General features: G+C 25.2%; 1 protein-coding gene across 12 annotated transcripts in view; it reads right to left on the bottom strand.

The window, feature by feature from the left end:
• Nucleotides 1-26,630, bottom strand: part of LOC107997013 (stress-activated protein kinase JNK) — a 141,160-nt gene that overhangs the window by 56,768 nt on the left and 57,762 nt on the right. For 2 of the 12 annotated variants that reach the window (XM_062073346.1, XM_062073347.1), the window contains 2 exons: nt 9,824-9,985; nt 6,533-6,617 (listed from right to left, as the gene is read on the bottom strand). The exons of the other annotated variants lie outside the window; for them this stretch is intronic. The gene's annotated coding sequence lies outside the window, so the exon portion shown is untranslated. Of the gene's footprint in view, nt 1-6,532; nt 6,618-9,823; nt 9,986-26,630 lie in introns of those variants that run through there. 12 annotated transcript variants of the gene reach the window in all.

The raw sequence follows: 26,630 nt of genomic DNA, 5'->3' as shown, positions 1-26,630 counted from the left end.
ATTACAGATAGCCATATTCCGGCAAAGCGTCCATTTCAGCCAAGCATCCTTTAATCTCGCTCCTAGGAAACACGCAGCCGTTTTGCCCCGAGGAACAACGGGGAGAATCCATGAGGAAACCGAGTTATGGGTACTTTTAAGGGATCATACGATTCCAGGGGTTATATAATATAATGACAATCCACGATCTGGTGTAATACGACATGAAAAAAAAGGAATTTTCTCTGATTTATCTATATTGGATATACGATTTATGAAATTGTTTTATTTTATTGTTTTACTTGTTTAAACGAACATGAGATGAAGATAAAAATGTATAAAATTATAGAATATAATTAAATGTGATTTCTCGACTCTCAAGGTATATAAATATAATCTAATGGTATAATAATATATAAATATAATTGTAAAACTTAGGAACAAATATTTTAGATAATGAAGTGAATCGTTCATTTCTCGTTCATTATTACTAAGTGACGCGTTAATTTTCATAATTCGTAAATCGAGAAATTTATTTTCGAGCTTTTAATATGTGGATATAGAATAAGGAATATTCTATATTAATTAGGAATTATTATTTCATTCATTTCATCATACTTGATTTAATATCAGATTTTGGCAACAGATTTTCATTTATTCTGAATAATATGAAATAAATTTCGAATTCTGATATTTCGTTGCATTGTTACGAAATTATTATAAAAAATAAAAGATTTAACGCAGCAAAGGAAAAAGTAATAATATAAAGATGATTATTTCGTGTCAAAATATTGACGATTTTTAAAAGAAGAAATTCACAAATTCAAAAGAAATATATCAAATAAAAAATAAATATTAACCAAGAAAGTTTCATTTTCAAAAAAAAAGAAGATACAAGAAATCTAAAAAAAAATTGTTTTCATTATAATGTCACAATTTTAATGAAAAGTGGAAATTCTTTTTCAACATATTTATTTTTAAATCTCAAAATAAATGTTCACATTTAAAATGTATGATAATTATGTTTATATAGAATATATATTTTTATAAAAAATGAGTGAAACAATCAAATCCGAACAAAAATACGTTTTGTGATTAGAAAATTCTAAAAATGTATTTTTTAATTTATATTTTTTGCATAATATACATATTTTGCATATTTATATATTTAAATATATAGGCAAGAAATATGTATATATATACATATATTATTTTTTATGTATATTTTATGTATATTATATATTATATTTATGTATATTACAAGAATGTAAAACATCTATTTCATAATTATTTTCATTTATAAACATTTAAACAAATATATTTTTTAATTTATATTTTTTGCATATTTATGGCAAAAAATATATTTATATATATATATTTTTCGTATACATTATAAGAATATAAAACATCTATCTCATAATAAATCCTCACATAATCATAATGTAAATAATCATCAATTCTGATATTTTTTGTATTTTTAGATGCTAATTGAAGATTTGAATTTGGATAATTTAATATTATTATAAGAGAAAATGCTTTTTAATTTATTTTAATTCGTAATTATAATATATAATAAATTAATATTTATTATTGATAATGATTATTGTTAATGTACAATATTTTAAGCAAAATCTGTTTTTAAAATTTGCCACCTATTTATTGTGCAAAGCAGGATGCAGATGGCGCTTGTGCAATTCAATCATTTGAATCAGCTGTTGGCAACAATAATTCGATCATTCAGTCGCTTATAACCATTCCTTTATAATAAGTGCTACAATTAATAATCCCGTCAAGTGTGAAGTACGAGTAGTAATTCAGTTATTAATGGCAAAAAAAGAAAAAAACAATTATACTGTTGAAATTCACCAGCAAATTTATGGTATTTACGAGCCAAGTACTGTGAGTGATATTCAAAGTGAGACAGTGATGCCATTTATTTTAAGAAAGGACAACGAGTACGTGTTCAAACACGCTTCTAACATGCTTAAACCTTCACTTTCTTAAACCTTGCAATTTAATGATTTTAATTTTAATTTTGTTCTTCTGTATGTCCACAAAACTGTATGTTATTTTTATCGTATGGTAGCAATTATGGCGTCAAAAATAAATAATTGAAATAAATAATAGAAATCATTTTTTTCTATGTATTATATTAAACAGTTACTTCCATAAACAACCGGTTGCTCTAATCACACGTATTTGTTGCATATTTTCAAAGATGAAAAGATCTATGAGAAGACGTTTTGTGATCATGAAATAAAAATCAAAAGTGATGAATTATTTAGAAACTTATTATATGAATAAAAAGATTGGCATATTTGATGAAGGCTATTTTGAAGAAAATCATATGAATATTAATAAAAAAAATATATTTTATTTCAAGAAACGAGAATTCTAGGAATTCAAACTTTTATATTTTTTCTTTTAACTTGCTTTCGTTGGAACATTGTTCAAACTCGAATTCGTTTGAAATTGAAGGATGAAGACATCATTGAGTGAAAAAAACTTTGTATGACGAAATACACCCAGAAGGAAATACATTAATCCGAACTACTTCAAAATATCAAAAAAGGATTACCATTCGTGCATGCATGTCAATTTATTTTTAATTTCAATCTTCTCGAGTAATATTGCTTATTTATTCGAAACTAGTTTTGTTCCTTTTTTTTGTCAAAAGTGATATTAATTGCAGAATTAGATGCCTTTATAATAAATCGTTAACTTATTTTAAAATTTTACACTTATTCGATATAATAATATAACTTTTATAACATCAAGATTGTACCATATTATAATATGTTGAAGATAAAAATTAATTATTCAAAATACAATTATTTGAAATATTATATACTTTCTTGAGATATTTCAATGAGATATTTATTTCAAAATAATATCTATTTGTAATTGATATTAAAATTTATATTTGGTACATAAACAAGTATTTATTTTTATTTATTTATTTTAAAAATCTATTTTCCACGGTCCTATTTCTATAATTTTAATATAAGAGATTTTAATATAAGAGTTTATATGAAAATACTTATTTTATTCCAATATACGTTCATAAGTAGTTTAATATAGATTGTACATTTTTCCTCTATCGTGAAAGCTTTTCTCTTTAGTAACAAAAGTTTTTTTACTTTTCAAATTTAATCTTATCAGAAAATTTAAAAAGCTGTTATAAAATAAGCAATTTTACTGGAAATTTATTTTAGCATTTTGTGTATGAGCTGTTTACAGTTTTTCAATATAATTCAGAATAATTCAAATTCATTTTTTATTTTGAAAATGAATATTTTATTAAACGATTTTTATTTAGAAAGAAATTATTTTTCGGAATTTATTTATATGTAACGTGAGTTTCGAAAAATGAGATATTCATAATATTTTTCAGAAGCTTAATTACTATAATTATAGATACTATATTATAAATACTATAATTACTATAATTATAGAATATACAATATAAATCATAAATTAAATACAATTGGTATTAGAAATGTTGCGTTTAGATCCATGCGTTGTATTTTCTTTAAAGTTTCTGAAGTTTAACACCCTTATCTGATCAACAAATTTGTCAAAATATTAGTTCTAACATCCAATACCTCGTTACTTTACATTTGACTAATTTTACCTCGTTATATCATGACTCAAAACATATTGGTGTCCAATTAACTAACGGATTTTCTGCTCGTTTAACTGTCATGGATTTATTTCTGGATCTGGAACTTCAATTTTTAACACACACACGCGCACATACACGCACACATATTTAGAAAAACTTGAAATACTAAGTATAATTAAACAAAACACAAAAACTTTATTCCCTCTCATTCACAAGAAATATCTTTCTACCTCATTTTTCACGAGTAAAAATTTGCTAGTGAAGCGAACAAAATCGAGGAAGAAGTTGCCAACAATTCTCAGAACACCTACGTTCCCGAATAACTGATTTGTTCCGGTCTTGATCGCGTGACAGTTAATCGGACACTACTAGAGCCGTTCATTATCAACTAACGTTAGTTTTGATTTAAATATACTTTTTTTAAATTAATAATAATACACAATATTCCTTTAAATATCTTATAGATACGTTTATTATTATTTTAAACGAGATAATATCGTAATACAATTAATTACGTTTGATGCTTTGAATTATCTCGAAATGCAAAAATAATTTACGCAAAGCTATAGACGAGATATTTTTCTTTTTAATAAGAAATGCGAAATATTTCATCAAACGATGTGAAAGAGTTAAAAAAAAAGTCAATATCTAATGAAAAGTGAAAATTAATACTGGTCGATACTGTAAATTCATTTCAGTATCGAACGCCTATATTCTCTTCCCTATATTCAAAGTTTTATGCTTATTTTAAGTTTAAAATAAATGAGAATATTCTACCTAAAGTCATATAGTTCATTCTTTTTAATAAGATGAAGAAAACATTTTCGATTTTCAAATATACTTTCAAATACATTTAAAAATACTTAAGGAGAATATATTATACTTAAGAAGAATAGTATTTAAGTATTTTAAGTATTTTTAAATTGTATTTTTAATTGTTAAAACTCCTAAAAATATTTAAATTCCCACCCCTTATATATGTTGAGAAATAATGGAATACAAACAGTTGTATGTAGATCGTTATTATTAGCACCAAATGATTCAAATAAATGATGATGTTGAGAGAAAAAAGATCACTTACTGTGATCTTTCGACTAGTATAGTTTGTAAAAGAGACAAGAAATATCATTTGTTCCTTGAAGTACTAGGAAATCCTCCCACGTACTACTTACTTCTCTAACCTGGTTTTACTTGACTATCATTCATTCAAATCATTTCAACATCATTTGGCAAATATACATTTTGGAAAGGGTACAAAAACCATCCAACATCAACGACTTCATTAAGATGACAGTAGGAATATGAGACACTCTTTCTTTTTGATTTAGTATGTTTAAATGAAAAAATTAGATTAATAACTTTAGAAAATTCCATGGAAATATTACAAATCACAACTTGTGACTTCTTTCCTTTTATATTAAAACAAAATCGGATAAATAGAAATTTGGATAATAATATGATATAGCAAAGATTTTGAAAGAAACGATTTGAAAACATGAGACAATTAATATAAAGTAGTTTTAGTAAACAAATTTTAATGACATATAAATGTCAAATACAATAAAGCAATGACATTTTATTTTATTATATTTTATAATAATCATATATATAAATTTCATTTTAAAAAATTCTCGATATGTTCATGACAAAGATAATAGAATTCACAATTTCAAATTCTAATTTTTTTATCAAAATTTTTTTTTCAAAATTGTTCTTAAGATTAGAATAAATGATTGAAATTTAATTTATTTATTGATAATTTTCAATTGTTTCATATTTTTTTTACTATTTATTTGACTTCTTATCATTATACAAATATAAAAATATAATATATTTCAAATCTTTATTAAAATTTTAAAATTATGAATATTGCGATAAATTATTCTTTGAAATAAATCAAAATAAATTCCATGGAAATATATATTTATTCAAAAAACATTCTATGCAGTAAAAATAAAAAAACACTAATGATTGTTATAAAAGATTTAAAAAAATTATTATATTTTTACTTAAATTTTAATTATTATTAAAAATGTCACTTTTATAATTAGTTTCTTTTACTTTTATTAACCTTCTTATTTTGATAAAGAAATTGTTTAATTAAATAAAAAAATCATCGAAAGCAATAGGAAACTTTTCAAAAAATAAAAAATTACATAGTTTCATTATAAATATATAATACTAAATTTAAAAAAATAAAAAATTAACTTTTATAGAATGTTAATATTACCTTTGGAAGAAAATTGGAATGCCTTTGGAGTATCGATTCTAAAGACTAAAATAAAAGTTGGTATACAATACTTATTATTAAATCACAAGCAATTTAAGTTTACGTAAGATAAAACGAGATAGAAATAGAGTAAGATAGTTCTATCTTCATCGCACTAATATCTTTCTATATCCATCATGGTTCATCTAACATAAACTTAAATTGCTCGTAACATAATAAATAAACCCCAACCGACTTTTTTGTATACCAAGTTTTGTGTTTGTTTTGTGACCTCTGGAATCGAACCTCTAAAAGAATTCCACGAGCATATTCACGATTATATTCACGTGAATATTCTGTAACAATCTAATAATATGATATAAGGACAGAAATAAAATTTTCTATGACCTTTGACTGTTTGCGTTTATCGGCTCGTTGTTTCGTTGGTATTTAAAGCTTTCGAGTTAAAATCGTGCTCTACTCTTCTAGAAGAGTTCTATTGTTTCGCTAGTACCGCAGCTAATTTCGTCAGAGGTTACACGGCACGTTAGAAGCGTGTAATGTAGAGACAATTGTATTATGTGTCGTTAAGATACGATCTTAATTGAGAACTTTCAAGCATAAATTTAGATAAACGCAGAAATACTTTAAAACTTTTAAATTAAAAATTCTTTCAATCGAAATTTAAGATAAATTGATTGTTGACATTGCAAACATACCTTGTAACCAAACTTGGTATTGGTGTTGCAAACGTGCCTTATCCTTTCTATCTAGTGAAGCCTCCTAGGGAATTTTCTTCGAAGTCTAGCACATACACATGTCGTATATTAATTAAAAATTGCATTTTATTTATATTTTTCTTATTATTTGTTTGTTATTAAAACTATAATTAACGTTAATCTTTGAATACTAATCCTGTTAATATTTTCCTGTTTCGTAAATTATTCGATCATATCTTGATATTTTAAATCAAGTACAGTTATATTTATATAGATGTATATAGATGTAAATTGCATAGAAGTTAACGTTGAAAGTAATATAGATCGATGTCATATTAAAAGTTATGAATTTTGATGATTTAATTTTAGTTGAAATAATAAATGTTAGTATAATATAATAATTAAGATTTTTATTTAAAATGTGAATATATATTATAATAAGATATCTTTAGCAAATTAATAAACATTCTATTTTTATATATTATACAACAAATATAACATTATACAAATCTTTCAATATTCCCCAATTTATGACAATTTATAATTTATCTATCAAATCGATGAATCTCGAATCGTTCAATTAATTTTATTTTTATAATATACTAGAATTTTTGTCATTCAAATTCATGATTTATATAGTTCAAAATAAATAATGCGCTGCATGACATCAGTAATCACGATCAATTTTATGAGATATAAATAAAAATAGTATATAATATTCATTTTTCGAAATATAAATAAATAAATAATAATAATAAATATTTTAGCAGTATGAATGAATCGATATAAAAGTAATCTTATTTTGAAATGTTAACGATAAAAGATGTACAAAAATGTTTTGAAAATATGAAAAGAAAAATATGAAATATTTTTTGACAAATTAATTCATTTACTTAACACGTAAAAATGCCAAATATAATGTTACAAATTCTTGTTTCTTACGTTTAATATCAAAAAACATATTTTCATCGTAATTTCGAGATTTGATTTTTTTTTTATTTTTTCAATTTCTATAAATAATAGAACCTCCATTATCTGAATTAATTGAAAGAAATTACAAAAAAGATAAGGAAATTTTCAAATAATGGAATTCTAACTTTTTTAGATAAATTATTCTATATTTTAAAAAATATAAAACATTTATTTACAAAATTGAAATAATGATTTTAGAAAAATAGTTTTTACGATTTTATAATTTTTTAGCAATCAATGTGTACTTTGCAAATAATTTTCAATCTCATTTTTCTCTTTTTTAATATCAGTAATTATAAATTTTCCAATATTATATGAATATTTTTGTTAATTTTTATAACATTATTATCATTTTATAATTTTTTAGATAGATTTTTTAATTTTAAATAGATTTTCGTTTCATTAATTAATAGTAAGTACATGTTTTTGATATTATTATATAGATATTATAATATATATTTATCATGTCTATTTCATTGTAAAAATGTTTGATCACATTATTGCAACACGTAAATGTATAATAGATATTTGATGTCCGAATAATGAATATTCAACAATAATGGAGATTCTATTCTGTTTACTAAAAATTCGAAGGTTGCATATTTTAAATAATTAAATATTAAATAATTAAAATTAATTTAAATATTTTAAAATAATTTAAAATAATTTAAAATTAATTTAAAATAATTTAAATATTTTTGACATTATGATACAATTTGTTATTATACCATTTCTAATAATATATATATCGATTCCAAATCTCTATTTTTTCGACATATTACGATATATCTTCAAATAAATATTTGAAAGTAAAATTCTTTGAAAAAAGATCAATATCAAACCCATCACTAGTTATTTTTTTTTAACAATTTTTAGCACTTATTTATTAATATTGTATGTATTTATATATGAGATTTATATATATATTAATTATATACTAATATTATTAAAATTATTTGAAAAATTAAATTTCAATAAAAATCAGCTTTCAGAAATTGAAACTTGTACGATCATCGAATGATAAAATCAAGAAAATCTAATTTAAAAGAACTTGTATAAATTGTATATAAAATTCTCGGATGAGGTTTCCGGTACAATAATATTTTAATATAGTTATATCACCATATTCTAGATATCAAAATAATCTTGGTAATTAACTCAAATGAATATCTCAAAAGAATATAATTATATAATTATATAATTTCCTGGGATAAAACCACTTTATTTTAAAAAATTTCTTTTATATTATTTTATTTCTGGCAAATTTATCCGCAGCAATATGATATTCTTTAAAAATATTATAATTTTTAAAATGATAAAATATAAATGTAAAACGCGTGAAAATATTAAATTGATCTAACATGAAGAAAAATAAAACGATAATTAAATATATGTTTAATAACTTCAATGTCGATACATATAAACAGTTATACATTGAAACATCATAAAATTTTAATTATAAATGTTAATAAGATATAATATATATTTAAATAATTTCAATAATCTGTAATATAAAGAGATTCGAGAATAGGCAAAGAGATAAAACGATATAGAAAATATATTAACTTCGCTTTTATAAAATATTTATTTATTGCGTTACAATTAAGATCGAAATGTTCAAAATGTTCAAAGATTAGAGTACAACTTCTACAAGTTGAAACTTTTCTGATAATTTAACTGAATTAACCAATTGAAAAAATAATTAGTTAAAAATTTCGAATAAAAATTATTTTAAGTAATTATTTATTAAAATATTTAAATAACATTTATTCGTAATTATTATAATTGATTCGTTCTTTTTGCATAACCTCGACCATTTGGCACTATAATTATTTGCGATTATCGTTATATTTTGAAGAATAAATTATTGAAATAAGTTATTATTATTGAAGTAATTTTTTAATTACTAAATTTTATCCATAAATTTTAATAACTCGATCTCGAGCTTTCGAATAAATAAAGAAGAAATATTATCTCGTATCATCTCATTCATATTTGTACCAAAATTTGTTCTCGAAACACATATCTTACCTAGAATCAATCTGAAACTGCTTCGATCGTTGCTCACAATTATTCGACACAAAGTTTCGCATAAATGTAAAAAACTTTCAATAGCAGTGATAAAACAAGTCCAATAGACGAAATGCTCTTAAACGAATAGGATCGTAAGAGAGAATCGTATGAGAAATGACGACAGGTTTCTCTCAAAGCGCTGAACACGCTTTCTAGTTTGCAAGCGCTCTGCGTAAATTTATCGTGAGCAAACTACGAAGACTCGAGAGAAGAGATTGAGGCAGATAGAAGCGACCGTTTGCTTACCCTGTGACAACCCCTACGACTTTGACGATGACAGCGCAACGAGGATGATGATGATGATGACGATGACGATGACGATGATGATGATGATAACGACGATGACGACGAGAACAAGAACAATAATAATAACAACAACGGTCAGAAGAGCAATACTCTCAATATTCTCTGAAACAAATGGAAAGGCTTCGTTAAATTTTTACTCTTTAAAAATTTTGAGTAAGAGTCTTTTAAGAAATCCTATTTTTTATTAATTTTACAATTTTTGAATTTGTGTGTGTGTGTACGCGTAAAATATAAAAATAATGATTTTAATCATTGTCAATTTAAAGTTCAGTGATTCAATAGTTGGCATGCAAATTTTTATATTCTTAAATCTTTAACCCAATCAATAAAAGTACCAACGCGCCAAATTCAAATTGCATTTTACTTAAAGAATTTAAATTGTATTACAATCTATAATTGAAATTGAATTGCGTGTAATATAATCGAGAATTAATTCTCTATCAACGATCTGATTCGTTTAAGATTTCTTTAATACTCTTGATTATTAATTCTTTGTTACCTCGCAATATTTCTAGAATATTCTTTTTAAGAATAGCGGCTTTTTCACGAAGGTCTTTTGAAAGATCAAGAAGGAAAAAATTACTCGGATTACAGAAAGAAGATTAAATCTAACAGAATGGAATTTAACAGAATTTACTAAGTGACTGGATACAAGGAAGAGAATATAATCACGATAATAATTTTGTGCTAATTATACTTATGCGAATATTTCTAACGATATATGTATTTCTCGAGAATTCTTTAACTGGAAACTAATTTAAATTTGGCGCTCTATCCTCCGAGCGGATCGCATAAAAATCAAATATGGCGTCGTGTAATCCATAACAAGATTTTCGAACCAATAAATTCCAACGATTGAAATGATATATATATAATTTCCAGAATCTTCTGCGGTCAAAATCTATAAAAACGCATTGAAAGAAATATAGAATCCTGGACTATAATAAAAAAAATTCAGAAAGAACTCGATCGCGTGCGAAATTGTAAAAATTTTCTAATTTCTAACGTGATCGAATGAAAAGCTCAACATATCGATCACAAACACTTTCGCGCCATTGATCGATCGAGGGTGGAGAATTTGGTAAAACGGTGAAACTTGACTGAAACGTGTAACGGATAAAGAATTGACCGACGAAGCGGAGGAACGAGAGCGAGCCAACAACGGCGCCAGGGTTATTTATACCGAGACGACCTTTGACGACGTGGACGATGATGCTCAATGAAAATCTTTCGCGCCGTCAACCAGACGCGGAAGAGGAGCGCGCGTGGGACATTCTTGCCTCTTGTGGCGCCACGATGCCACCCTAAATGTCGTTCCCTTGGACCGCCTCGTTTGCCAGACAGCCATCGATACTGCTCTCTAAATCTCCTCTCACTTGCGAATTCTTTTCACAGATCCTTCGCTCGATAAGTTGGCCGATTTCGAGCTGGCGACACGAAAGAATGTTTTACTTTGCGGTTCCGCTAACGATTTATCGAGCTGCCGACAGATACTGTACAATGTAATAATAATGATTTGGCAGTAAACATCTCTTGCCAAATTTATTGTTTTAAAATTTCGAACGATATTTTAATTATTAGAATCGGTCTCTATTTTAGATCGATTTTTGAGTATGATTTGTCAATCGATGTGAATCTAACTAATTATTGGTAATATATAATTGTTAAAAATATTGTTTAAATTAATATATTTTCGATCTATTTTCGATCGTCTGTTATATTTTTGATTTATCAACTGGTATTTGAAAATTTATATCACAATTGTTATCAGATATCTGACGAATTGCAATTCTCGAGTCTTGAATTTCGAATATCGAGATTTTTGTAATTACTTAAATATTAAGTTTATATATAATTTGAACTTGGATTAAAGAGATCAAATGTAAGAAAATTTAATTCTATCAATTCTATAAATTGAAACGAAAATACGAAAATTATTATGCAAAATGTTTATCAAAGTTTATTTCCAAAGTTATTAAGCAATTTAATTTTACATTGGATAAAATGAAATAGAATGATAGAATGAAATGACTTTGTCTTGCAAAACAGAATTACTTATAACTTGAAAAATAAACTTGAACGAACATTTTTGTATACCGACTTTTTTGTATTTATTTTAGTCTCTAGAATTATTCTTTAAATCTATTATATTTACTTCGAATAACCTTATATCCTTTATTTTGTTTTCGCAAACTCGTTCACGAAAAACAAAAAATAAACTTCGTCTTCTTACTCGATAACACCGATTTTTTTTCATTTATTTGAAAACAAATGCTAACTTTGTATAGAGGTCGTAGAACAATCGAGAATGAAAAATCAGCGCGAAGAAAAAAGAAAGAAAACATTGCTTAGAAAAAATGCCAGACGTGCACGTGTAAAATAATGAATAAAGAAAGACACGAATCTGGATATTCAAATTATAACGAATATTTCAAGTTCTCGTTTAAATAGCAAGAGCTAATCGAATATATTCAGATCTAAATTAAATTCAATCGAGTATTTAAATATAAATTTGAATATTGGAATGTAAATTGAACGAGTACTCGAATGTATTTAAATTCTTGGATCTGAATCGTGTACAAAATTGATTATTATATAATGTTCTAAAATTATTGAAGACACTATTGCAATCTCCAGATCTTAATGGACCATTTAGGAACGAGAATCAAAATTAAGTTGAAGAGTTATAAAATAATCAATAGTATAAAATCAGTAATTAAAATTACAATTTAATATATATGGAAAAATATTTCAGAATCAGTAATTAAAAATGGAATCAATGTCGTGATTTTTATGTAATTTAATGTAATTATTATTATTTATACAATTTTATGCAAAAGAATAATTTTATTGTACGTATAATTTCATGTCATCAAAATATATATAAATATACTTTCATATTTTTTATTTATCATATAACTCATTTTATTTAAAATTTATAATTCGTTAAAAACTGACATTAAATTTTTGCATAAGAAAATCTTGCTTGAACTTGAAAAATCTTTACTTAAGCGATATTTTTAGTCTTTCGTTCTCCGTATTGCATATTTATTACAAAATCATTTACATTAATTTCTTTTTTATTATGAACAAATATGTATAATCAATTTTATAATGCGACTGTGGATATTCGAATAACAGTTTCTTTCAATTATTATATTTCTCTTAAATCTTATTTTATCCACTTAAAACCAACTTTCGAAATTTCTACTTTCGAATAATAAAGTACAGAAAAATCGAGAGCTTGTTATATCCAATAAAATTCTCAGAGTAAGTAAGAATAGCAATAATTTAAATTCCTATCCAATGAAATTCTCAAAATAAATAAGAGCAGTGAGAGCCATATATGTGCTAATATTATTAAATTTCCTTAAATTTTTATCAGCATACAGGAGCAAAACGATGAGAGGAGTAAGTATGGAGCTTAGCAATGGACACGTGAGTGGCCGGATTGCTGGCCAGAGTTCCCAGAACCTAATCCCGAGTAGACCCTTCATATTTCTCGCTCTTACAGTTCAGATGTGATATTGGAAGAAGACGTTTATGAGGATTTATGGTTTATGGAATTTGAGATTTGATCCTTCGAGGTGCGATTTGTGCTTGAGCATACGAGGGCAAATGTTGGGTCGGAATGATTGAATTGTAAGAGATGTGTCATTTGCGTCTCTTTTTGTGTGATATTTTCTTTTTCTAACGATTTCTTATATACATTTTTTTCATAATGATCTTTTTTAACGCGTTTTATTTATATTTATTTGATTTTATTAATATAGGGAGATCGATACATTTTGAGAATAAGTATTTTAATGATTCTTTTACTTGTTTTTACATTTTATTATATTTAAATTCACATCATACTCTTAAACAATATTAAATTTTTTAATTTTAAACGATAAAAAAGAGAGAAACAGTTAACACAAATATATGTACACAGTTAAATGTGTTTAAGTCTCTCTATGAAAGAATTAATATATAATAGTGAAAGATATGAATGTAAAAATAAAATACTTTATATAAATCTTATAATAAATATTTTTGTTTACAAAAATGACATCTATTAAATTACATTAAATTTTTGTCATTACTTGTTAAAAGAATATTTATAATAAATTATGTAAAATTAGATTGCTTTGAGAAAATATAATACATATATATAATCTTCTTTGAATATATGTCTCAAATCTGCAAACATTAAAATCCAAAATTTTAAAATAATTCTAATGGTGACTTAATCTTAAATCAAAAGAACTAAATCAATTGAACTATTTTATATAACATAAAAATATATAAACAAATATTATATAAATGAGATAACTTACATCGTAGCAAGAAAACGCATTTTTTTCAATAAATAATTATAATCTTTGAAAACATTCTATGCAGTAACATAAAATTAACTATATAAAGTTGCATCGAACCTTTCTATGTATCAAATTTCTCTTTTATTCCAAAATATGTTTGAGATATATGTATAAAATGAAAATATATCATAAATATAATTTTAAGAAGATATTATTCCTTTTTCTTCGAACAATTAACTTTTCTTCTACGTGTTTATTAAATAAAATATCTCAAATATCCTTTTTTATTTTTCATTTTCAATTTCATTCACTTTCTTTGGATATATTTTTAAATTGCTTTCTTTTCAATTTAACACGAGCTTTCATACTTTGTTGCAAATTAATCTATCCTATAAAAAGAAACGCAATATATAATACTTTAAATCGAAAAATAAAATAATTTTCTTCGTTTCATCGCGAAATCCGATGAAATTTATTATTATTATTACTTTGCAATTATATTTCAATGGTAATGTAAAATCGATCATCGAGTAATAATAAAGAATTCGTTCGAGACAACGTGGCGGAAGCAGAAGAGAGAATTCTATCAGAAACAGGAAAAAGAAAAGAAACAAGAAAAGAGAAACAAGAGAGAGATAGAAGTAAAAATTTAAGACGACTTTCTCCTTTCAAATCCTATCGCGAAAGATAAATGTGGCGTCGTTAAGAGTTAACGAGGAAAAGATGGTGAGGGGAGGAGAGGGGGATGGTGCGTTGATCGCGTGCTTTGTCAGCGAAAGCTCGATACTTAATTGAAACCGCCGACTAAGCGAGAGCTTTTGCTTACTCGGGCCGCCACTGTTACCGGCTATGGTGTTCTCTTCTCACCAATCAACTCTTCTCACCACTCCAAATCTCAACTGCCATCCCACCAAATACCGTTTCCTTTCCAAATAATGTGAATGTAATTGTCAATTTTTACACTTTTAAACATTACAGTAGAATTTCCGTCATTATTTGAATTAATAAGATTATCTTAATATTCCATTTTCCATTTTCCAATATTAATTTTTCAAGTATTTCATGTTTGTGATATTTTTATATACAAATAAAAATTTAATTATATTTTTATTTACAATTAAACGAGTTAATTGATCTTCTTGGTTTTCTTTGTATTCTTTTTAGAAAAAATTGAATTTCTACAAGGTTTAAAGAAGTTTGTAACTTTATTAAAGAAGAAAAGTTAAAGAAAAGTTCAATTCTTCAAATATTTCAAAGAAAGATGCTTATACAATTTTGAAATTTTCATTTAAAAAAGATTACTGTTCAAAAGTCTGAACAGTTTTAAGAATTTAATAAAAGCGTATGGTAACGATTCTTCTTTTTGTTTCAAAATCAAAATACAATCCAATGGTATATTTCAAAGAAAAATTTCGTTGGAAACGGAATGAATTCCAGTCGGACGCGGATATAAGCGTGACATGGAAACTAATATTTTCACGGATCATGGATTTTGCCGAGTAAATACACAGGGACGGAAATCGAATGTTATCGCTAGTGTGAATCCATTACTATAAATCTTGAAATAACGTTGAATCTCTACATTTATTCAAGAAATTTTAAACAAAAATTACATATATTGATTTTCGATCTGTCGATGCTGCACGTTCTACAAAATCTTTTTATAATCGTTTCTTTCGTCGATCAAGAAATACATTTGAGTTTTGTCGTGAAAATCGAGGAATCATCGATGGATAATCGCTCGATAAATCATTCGAGTCAATTATATATTTCACTCTGTGTTAGAATTAAGGATGATTAGACAATTTCGAAGACAGTTAATCGATTAGAACCGTGAAAATTGGAGGAATTGCTCAATGAACCTCCAATTAGCGCTGAATGAGTTCTTGGTACATTTCACAAATAAAATTAAAAAAATTGAGAAAATACACTCGCTGTTAATTAAATTTATAAATTCAATCTCAATTTTAATATTTCACTTAAAACTTATCCATATTGTATTATATTTCTTAAAACGAAATCCAAAGATTCGATTCAAGAAATATAATTTAAGGGTTAAAGGTTGTTGCAAGTACTTTATTTTGTGATAACAATTTTTTTGTTACTTTTAATAATAATAAGACACTTGTTGATATGTCAAAAAGTTAAAAAATATTATCACAGCGCAACATAATCTAACACAACAAAAATTTTCTTTTATGAAAATACATCCCTCGTCAACAATCGAATAAATAAGATCATCAAGAAGTATCAATTTCGCAAACTATGCACAGTTCGCCATCTTGCTACATATTCCTCTAAATAGAATCGCGTGACTAGTTTTTCTTTCGATGCATACGCACGCACGCTGCATCCAAAATAATATAACGTCCATCTTAATAAGTTATTCCTTCCTGTTATTTATAATCGGGCGACGTGATCAAAGGCGGGATATTAATTATCAGAATAGCGATTTATCGTCAACGCAGTGGTGAGCTATGACCAGACCGGGTAATGTCCGCCATTTGTCACGCTGCCTCAACTTCACGATAATCGCCATCCTCGAATAACGAACGGTGTTTTCAGCTTTTCAAATATTTATCCCCCTTATCCCCCTTTTTATCCGCCATTTTGGAATTCTAAATTCGTTGAAATTCGCTGCCTTTTGTTTTTAACTTGTAATTTAAATAAAATCGGAAAGAAACTCGACTCATTTCCAATAAGATTGGGGATTAAGTATGATTTGTGTGGAATGAATATTTATACGATATATAAAACGATAATATTTAGCTCAAATAAGGAAAACTAGAATTAATTTTGCTAGTATAATTTATTAAAAATTAAAAATTGAAAAATTGATCTATCTTTTACATATTAGAATATAGTAGATATAATTATATTCGAAAATGAAAATGGTTTAGTTTAATGAAATATTGTTTAAATATTCAAAGGAGAGTAAAAAGATGAATAATGATCCAAATTTTCTTTAATCCTTTCGAAATATGTTTTTTTTTTTTTTTAAAGAACGTTTGCTACGAGAATGATGAAAATGCAAATAAATTCCACGGTACATGTAAATTTCATTAAGTATTAATGCAAATATTACTTCATTTCGTTAAAACCTTAATTTAGAAGCTTTTTCATAAAGATGAAACGTGTATTATGATTCTGCATGAAAAGAAATTTTGGGGAAATATATAGGAAATTATCATATATCATTGTTGAAATTTTGAACAATAACGAAAGATTTACAATTTAAAATATAGAAAATATAAATCTCTATAAATAAAAATTTTGGAGAAAAAGTAAACTAATTACGATATTGTCAATATTTGTTTTATATCTTCAATCAAATTTTGTTCACTGCAAAATTAGAATTCAGGTCGTTATAACATCCTTAAAAGAACAATTTAATGAATGATAGTCTCTTTGAGAAAATAAAGAATAAAGAAATTGTATAAATAAATCAGATCAATTTAGATTCCATTACCGAATTAAATCAAATAATCAGTTAAACTTAATGATTTAAAATTATTATTATTAATTATTAAATAATCAAATGATTTTTTACCATTATAAATTATTTTTTAACATTATATATTATAAACAGAATTATAGAAAAAATTCTATTTTTTACTTGATTCATCAATTTAATGATTCATTAAATTGAATTCGACTATTTCGGACATTTAACTTATCTGAAATTCGCATAAACTTATGGAAAAGAGCAATTTCGTTTAACTATAATTTGAGGTGAATCTGATTTACGAAAGGATGAGTTTAGATCATCAAATCCCGTGTAATCGTACCGTAAAGCGACCTGAAACATGTTACGATGCATAAATCGATTCAAGCGATGGGTTCGAATCAATAGCTTGCACGACACTGGAACGTTACTATATCGCTTCCAGCGTTGTTTAACGTATTCGCTTAAACCCATCGCTTCGGTTAATCGTAACATGTTTCAACGTCTCAAAGACCGCTTAACACCGATCCTTTATCTAACTCACACTTGTTCTCTCGTTGAATTCTTAGAAGTCTTGCTGAATAAATGTCTGGATTTGATCCAGACTGCTGAAGCGAGTACACTACTGTGATTATATTGTAAACAAATGTTCATATAATACAAATGAAAGCGAGGCAAATAAAGAATTCTTGCAAAATGATAATTTTGTTTAGTCTATTCCGAAATATCTTTCGTCTAAAATTATTTTTACATAGAGCAGGAAACGTTATTTGTTAAATTTATTAAAAATGGAATTTTTATACGAATCTGCGGTATCTATGTTGTAATCATTAAAAAATAATTATAAATTTTCCGATTTCATTTAAAATTTGTACGTATTTTAACAATTTCTTTATTTTTTTAAATTTTCAATTGACAATTCGATCGAATCAAAATAAACAAGAAAGATTTTCGATTTATTCATATTTCATTCAATAAATTATAAAAATATCATTTCAGAAAAAGCACTATCCTGATGAAAATTTGTTTTAACAAAATTCAACATTAGCATTATTCCAAAAACAATAGTCGAATTCGAATAACTTTTTCATTTTTTCATATTATCCATCTTATTCGCGGAATTTCAACCCCGTGTTTTTTCATCAATAGGCAGACAAAAACAAATTTCAGAGACAATCACGAATCGTCTCCTCGCTCAAGATGTCGATAAAGAAAGCAGCGATTCTTATTCTCTCATCGGGAAAATTTCCTCGAAATTTCAACCAAGTAAAAAATACACCAATCTTTCAACACGTTCCAACCAGAAACAATCAACGAGTCATTTCTCGTGGGACAAAGTGGACCAACGAAAAGAAAATAAAAGAAAAAAAGGTGGAAAAGCAACGAACGAAACGACGTAACACGATGTTCAGAAACAGAAAAGAAAGAGAAGAAGAAGAAGAAGAAGAAGAAGAAAAAAAAACAGCGGCGGAGGCAGTTGATAAGCGGGGGGAGAGGGGATGAAAGAAACACAGGAAGTAGGATGGAGAACGAAAGAAGAAAGAGGCAAAGAGGTAGGAGGAAAAGTGGTACAAGAGGAGTGAAAGAGAAAGCTCCCGGCATTGTACCAATTCACGACGTTAATGCGGAGAGTGTTCTAAAGAACGGCGAAAACAATGGCGACACTCCAACCGGCTCTGATTCTCCTTTTCCACGACGCTTCGAGCGACGCTCCGCGTTTTCCCCGTGCATGCGATATCGCGACTGGCCGACTGCACAGTTTCCTCGAGAGCTTTGCGCGTTCGTGAAAATGCAAATTCTTAGTTAGCCATGCGAACTAAATTGCCGGTTAAAGCGTTCCTAAACGGTTTCGCAGAGGATCGAGCCGATACTAGATGAGATCTCTTGTATTTTCAAATAGGATCAATTTTCAAATTGAAAACAACTGCTCGAACGGAAAATCTTGATTAAATGCAGTTTTCCCTTCTCTGGAACAATTATTATTAACATTATATATCCTAAGTTTTCTATTATCTTTTTTTTTGTTATTGCAAATATAAATGTGTAATATTATGTATAGTATATTAAAAGTGAATATTTGAAAGTATATAAGGATAATTTTGTGATTAATTTTGAGATATTGATGTGCAATGTTATAGTAATTTCTAATAAAGAATCGTACTATTGTTAAATCTGGAATAGTAGAGAAGAAACTTAGATCAGGAGATTTAAAACATAAACTTAAAAAAGATTAAGTTCTAATGTTTTGTATGTGTTGTTTAATGCTATGATTAATTATTCGAAAGGAAAACTAAGTGTCAAAAAATCTCAAGAATCTTAAGACATTAGTTTACAAACATAAGTTGCAGTATCAGAAACAACTTCCAAATTTTTAGTTTGTATTTACTTAAATAAATATTTTACGTGTTTGTTTAAATCTTCTTTTATAATTAATCACCATTATTCCTTCCTAAGCAAATCATCTGTCAAGATAGATTACTCCACGAGAATCGTAGAGAGAATATTTGTATTATTTTTATTTTGTATTTATTTAAATAAATAAATTTTACTGTGTTTGCTTGAATCTTCTTTTGTAATTAATTATTGTTCATTACACATCTTATTTTTTGCAAAATGCAAAATGATAAAGTTTATTTATATAATTGAATTTAAATAATATTTAATAAAATCTTCTCTGACATTTATTCCTTTGCAGAGAAATTAGGCATTGATTAAACTCTCGTACGTTTACCTTGCTGAGCAGAAGATCATCTGTCAGAAAGAAACTCGACGACGAGTGGCACGCAAATACGATGCAATGTTAATAAAGGTACAAGTTGATTCTAGCATTTTCTTGCATGTGAAAATAAAACTGTTTGTTGTACATATACTTACGTCTTTGAAAAAATGAGCTTTTATTAAATTATTAAAGTAAAAGAATCTTGCCTGAATGTCGTATATAAATCTTTTAAATAGTAGATTCTCAATTTCTTTATCATTGTTAATCGAAAATTTTCTATAAAATTGTGAATCGAATTACTTTATCAGTTTAATATTCTGAAATATATATCGATTGCATAGGACTGTTACTGTTTATTGATTTATTAACAAACTTTGCTATTGTTTAAACATTTTATACATTTTATATATAATTTTATTAAAACGAATAAGTAGTATATTATCAATTACAATGTGAAATCAATTCAGATCTGCGTGCAAGAAAATAAATTTATTGATATTTAATTAGTGTTTCCCATAATATAATTATTTCACGTTCTGATTCAAAACAATCTCACTTGTAAGTTTTTCATTTGTTTCGATCACAAGAAGTATTTCTTTGTTTGATATAAATTAAATTTTGCTTGTCAGTTTTTTTTAGAAAAAAAAATGAAAGAAAAAAGTTTCTTTTTATTTTATAAATATTATACTTTGTTCATGTAAAAAGCAATATAATAATATTTAATCGAATATAGCACCATTTTACAACATATAACAATCGATATAATTCTAGAATCGTATATAACTTAATCTAATCTAACCTAAACTAGAATCTTTTTAATAGAATATGTACATTTAAATGCATATTAACGATGCAAAGGAATAATTATAATATTATTGAATATAAAAGATATTTTTTTAATAAAATACTTAATTAAACTTTATATTTATTCTTATATTATTCTTATTTTTTTAAAGATGTAGAAACTGATGATTGTCGCTTCTTCTTTTTTCCAATAATAACATTCCACAAGTGATGAAAATTTTTTCGAATAAAGTTTCGTGTGACATCAAAATTTTAGTTCAGGGAATTTATCGATTTCCAAGATTATTAAAAAACTTTCAAAGTATACAAATATTGATTAATACATTGAATGCTGCCCATCCAAATACTATTTGTGTTTGGTGTAATAATAAATAATAAATATTTATTTCAATTCAAAGATTTTAAATCTTTAAAATCTTTTTCTAAAAATAAAATATTCAAAAATCACAAAAATTTTGATAATGAAATACTATTATTTTCAAATAGTATAAAACGTTATTTTTATCAGATTGTATTATTATTATTATTTTTTTACCATATCTCGGTTAGATTTGATTGATGACTCGATGATAACTTCGTTTTGGAATCAAAAGAAAAATGAGTATACAAAGAAGTATCGTAAAAAGATTAGGTTAAGATTTTATATCAAGGAATTGAATTATTTTTTCTTATGTATAAATTTAATTTTGATTTGTTCTAAACACATTTTAAGAAATTCCAAATCAAATTTTCAGTTTTATCGAATAAATGAATAATTTCTTATTTTTAAATAACAAAGAAACATTGCATATATTATTATATACGTATATATAAAACAATTGTGAATTTTGTGAACATCTGATGTTTTTTTATATATAAAAAAATCTTTACTCGGATGTTTTAAATAAAATTACTATGGTAACTATGAACAAAGTTAGATAATTATCTCGTAATAACTTTTTTCAGATACGTATCATTTATTATAATAGCTTTGTAAGTTTTTAATCTACCTAATGCTTTAAACTTTAGACATCCAATTACAGTAGTAAGTGTAAAATATAAGATTCATTCTATATGCTGGCAATGTAATTCTAAATATTCAACTTTATGTTCATTTTAAAATATTTTTTTTTCATATTTCATGAACATTTATTATGTGTATTTTACAATAATTATTTATTTAATTTTATTATTTATTATTACGTCTTTTTTTTTAACTTATTAACAAACTCTTTCAATTTTAATATTTTCATCTTCATCAATCTTTAATTTGCATTTGTATTTAAAATTTGTTTAATTTTATACAAGTTAGTTATAAATATAATATGATGAAACAATAAATTTTATATTCATTTTGAATATAAAATTCTGCTGGGAGTGACGTTCAATTATAAAATTTTTGCAAATAGTTTCTAATGAAAACTGTTGATTGAAAATGTAAAAATCATTAGATATTTTTATCATTAATTTTTTCTTCATGATAATAAATTTTTGATACAGTTTTTTTTATGTAAAAAGCATGAAATTTAATTTTTGTAAAAAAACAAAAACAAAGTACGCACTTCTTTTTTAACTTTTTATTTAATATTTCTATTCAATCACGTAATTAACGTTACATTATAGATGTTATTCGTTTATTAAATATAATTATAACTTCAATATACGTACTTTTTAAAATATAACTTTTGTTGAAATTTCATTATATGTGCAACAATTATATTAATCGTAATGTAATGCAAAATAATAATGGCAATAAATCTGATAAAATAAAAAAACTTACGATACAGAAACAAGTTTTGAGTGCAAAAAATAATTTTTTAAAAATTAATTTTAATTTTGCACTTGAATGTTATTAAAAAAAAACAAGAATTTAAATTAAATTTTAAGCTATATAGAAATCGATGCTATCGAGTTCTAAAAATAATAATTCAGAATTTTTCCAAAAGTGTTTGATCAGTTTAATTTGCCGATAGCTCATTTCTCGTTTAAAATATTGAATCTCAATATTCAATATTATATATGATTTCGAGAAATAATAATGATTTATCGTGATATTTAATTATACGAAGTATTTTCTAGAAAAAATGAAGTTTATTCATAAATATTTTACAAATTATTCTAAATAAACTGGCAGTAAAAAGTACAAAAGACGATCATTTCATTTTATCTATATTTTTTATATTTATGATGATAACTTAAAGTACTTAAATCCTCGTTTAAAAATAAAATTTCGTATTCTGAATTCTCATATTGTTATTATTGGATTTATTATTATATCCAGAATAAATGAGTTTAATATTTTTCTATGATATAGTATAATTTTATAATCATGCCATTTACAAATTTTCTTTTCTTATTTTCTCATTGCAAAATATTAGTAAATTATTAATAATAATTAATGGTTGCAAAAATAAGAAATATAAATGAATTTACAATATAGATTTCTTAGAAAAAAAAGTTTTTGAATTGAATGTAAAATTAGATAATAATAGAAATTTTAAAAATTTCCACCGAAACGCATTATCATTTATAACGTATATTTTTACATAATAAGATTTTTAAATATCCGTATTTAAAAATCTAATTAATTTATAATTAATCCACGATACATTCACAATTTAATTATCCAATTTTTAAAAAAACCGCTTATTCGAACGAACTATATTATTCAAATCAGTGATGGAAAAAATTTTAACGGTTGAAATTCAGAATGAATAAATTTGTGCATGATATTAATAATATATAAATAAATAAAATTTTTTTATTTTTCACTTATCCGATATCTTTGATAAAATTAATTAACAGTTGCATTAAGTAACTTTTTTTCGTATTTATAGTTGACCGGTCTTTGAATAGTCAATTCGGTATTGATTAGTGGTTATTCGAACATTTCGAATAGCAGTTTGAAATTTTATTTGAAACTTTAACCAGTTAAAGAAAATTCTATCATAGTCAAATAAGAAATACAATAGAAAATATCTTAAACTGTAACTCTCTCCTACTCTTTTCCAAATGGCTAAGAGATTTTCTAATGGGAGAGAAAATTGAATTTCTTTCGCAGGCATTAATGTAATTGTACTTAAGAGATATCTTTTCACGTTTCCTCGAAGCTGGTGTACGCAATATGCTAGACACGCTACTTAAACGTCATCGTTTCCGTCCTCTCAACGTTGATATTGCCTACTTCGCAGTGCAGCGCGCCACGATGCATCGTTTCCTCGTCGTCGTTGTCATCGTGGTCTTGCTCGTGACATGCTCGTTTCTGCGAGAATAACGAGTCAACGAGCGTGATAAGATATTTTTTACCTTTGAGGAACTTTCAGCTTACAGTTTTGGAATTTTGTGTAAGATTGCCTTGATTTTCTAAATTCTACGAAATTGGAAAATTATTTAATTAACACTGTAATTATATATGAAATGAATGATAAAATGCAATTGACGAATACAACAAGTAGAGTAAAATATGTTATATATTATATTTGATACTTGAGTTTTTTGAAAGCTGATTAATTCTTAACTGATTAATTCGTAATCAAAGTGATATGATTAAATTTTTGAAAAATAAATGATTTTTTTAATTCAGAAATACGCAAAAAAATGATATAATAGTGAGTTTTAAAATAAATATCGAAGAATAATATTTGTAACGTTATTGTGTTTTCTTTTACGATCAATATGGCTTCTAAGTGGCCTATTTCAGAGATGTTAGTAGGTAATAAAACATAAGCATCGTTCGTGTGTTTTGTATTGCCCGTTTTCTTACTTCAGTTAAGTAAGGACATTGCTAGAGGACATTAGTTAAGATAAAAAAACGAAAAAAGAAACACGTTACGAAAACAAAAATTTATTTATTGTTACGTTATTAAAATATCTTATTAAAGTTTTCTAAAAGTTATTTTTGTATTTATTTTATTTAAATATATTAAATTAAGAAATTTTTACATTATGTTATATATTTATGAATATATCTCTTTCTTCGATTATTTTTTAAAGATTTTATTTTTCGACTAAATCTATCTTTTCAATATTTTTACTTTTTCATTTCGTTATGTTCATATAAACTATCATTAAAAATTTACATTTTATCATAATTTAACTTTTATAATGTATAAAATATTTCTTTCTTCAGAATAGATTAACTTTGACATTATAATAAAATAGAAAATAAATATTTAAAATAGATGTTTTATTTTTAAATTAATATAGATGTCATACCGATTTCTTTAGAAACTAAGTTGACGAAAATAATATCTTCCTTTAGAATAAAATATTTTTGATTTTAATATTTTCCTGACAATATTAAGTAAAATATGTTTGATAATATTTTTTGACATACAAAGATAACATAGATACATATAAATTTTATTAAACAAAAAAAATAGCATTTGTAGCAAGTATTATAATAAAAAAATTTAAAATAAAGAATTAATATATTATAAATAAATAACAATATAAATTATTATTTCTGAACGTATTATATAAATATAAACATAGAGAAAAATATATACTTTTTGTTTAGAATTTTTTAGAGAGTTAATCGTTAATTTTCTTCTGTTATATTTCTCGAATTTAAAAAATAAAAATTTGTTGCCTCACTTCATTTTACTAATTTATTAATCAAGAAATTTCAATAAAAACAAATTCAACTTAAATTTAAACTTAATAAAATAAAAAATTTTTACTTTTTAATTTTTATACAAAATGAAATTATATATTAAAAATTTAATTTAAATATATCGATCAAACATATTAACAATAACTAATCATTCGATATATTTTCTATTCTACACAAAATATTTTCGCATAAAGTTAATTTCTCGAAAATTACGACATTTCTTTCATGATCACTCTAAATTCTCTGATTTTTTAAATATTCAAGCATCATTAAGAAGCCAGTCGCAATGAGCCCTTCAAGTTCTTCCGTTCATCAATGGCACACGAGTGTTGGTAAGAGGGACTATTTAGGCTTCGTGGCCGCAAACGAGGACCAATTTGGTACAAGGACGGAATAGCTAAACCGTCGTCGTGAAAATTATTACGAGCGACGATGATGTTGCGCGTGTAACGTGCCCAAATGGAATTTCAATCGTGGAGCTCCCACTCCTTGCTAGGAATCTTCGATCTCCACAAGGTCGATCGTTCTTCTAAAGATTTACGCGAGATTAAAGCCCTTCTCGAAACTTTTTTCGCGAGATGAAATCTATTTGAGATTTATTTCGAATGGCAATTTAAGAAAAAATTATTTTAAATAATATTGATTATTATTTTAATGTTATGTTTTTTTATTCGATTAATGATAAATTGTAGAATCGATTGTTTAAGCTTTGCAAGATTGAAGATTCAGTATAATGGTTCGAGCATTAATAAGAATTTTATGTAAAACATGTGTCTTATGCATATGCATATATTTATTTATGTGTATCATGTACGATGTGCAAATATGTCATGTAATATTATATAATTCATATATTATTCATATATGCTATTCATGTTATATAT

This window comes from Apis cerana, linkage group LG3, assembly GCF_029169275.1.
Source record: "Apis cerana isolate GH-2021 linkage group LG3, AcerK_1.0, whole genome shotgun sequence".
In the NCBI taxonomy this organism is placed as follows: Eukaryota; Metazoa; Arthropoda; class Insecta; order Hymenoptera; family Apidae; genus Apis; species Apis cerana.
The sequence above is the reverse complement of the archived record's forward strand: the minus strand, read 5'-3'. Positions and strand labels throughout refer to the sequence as shown.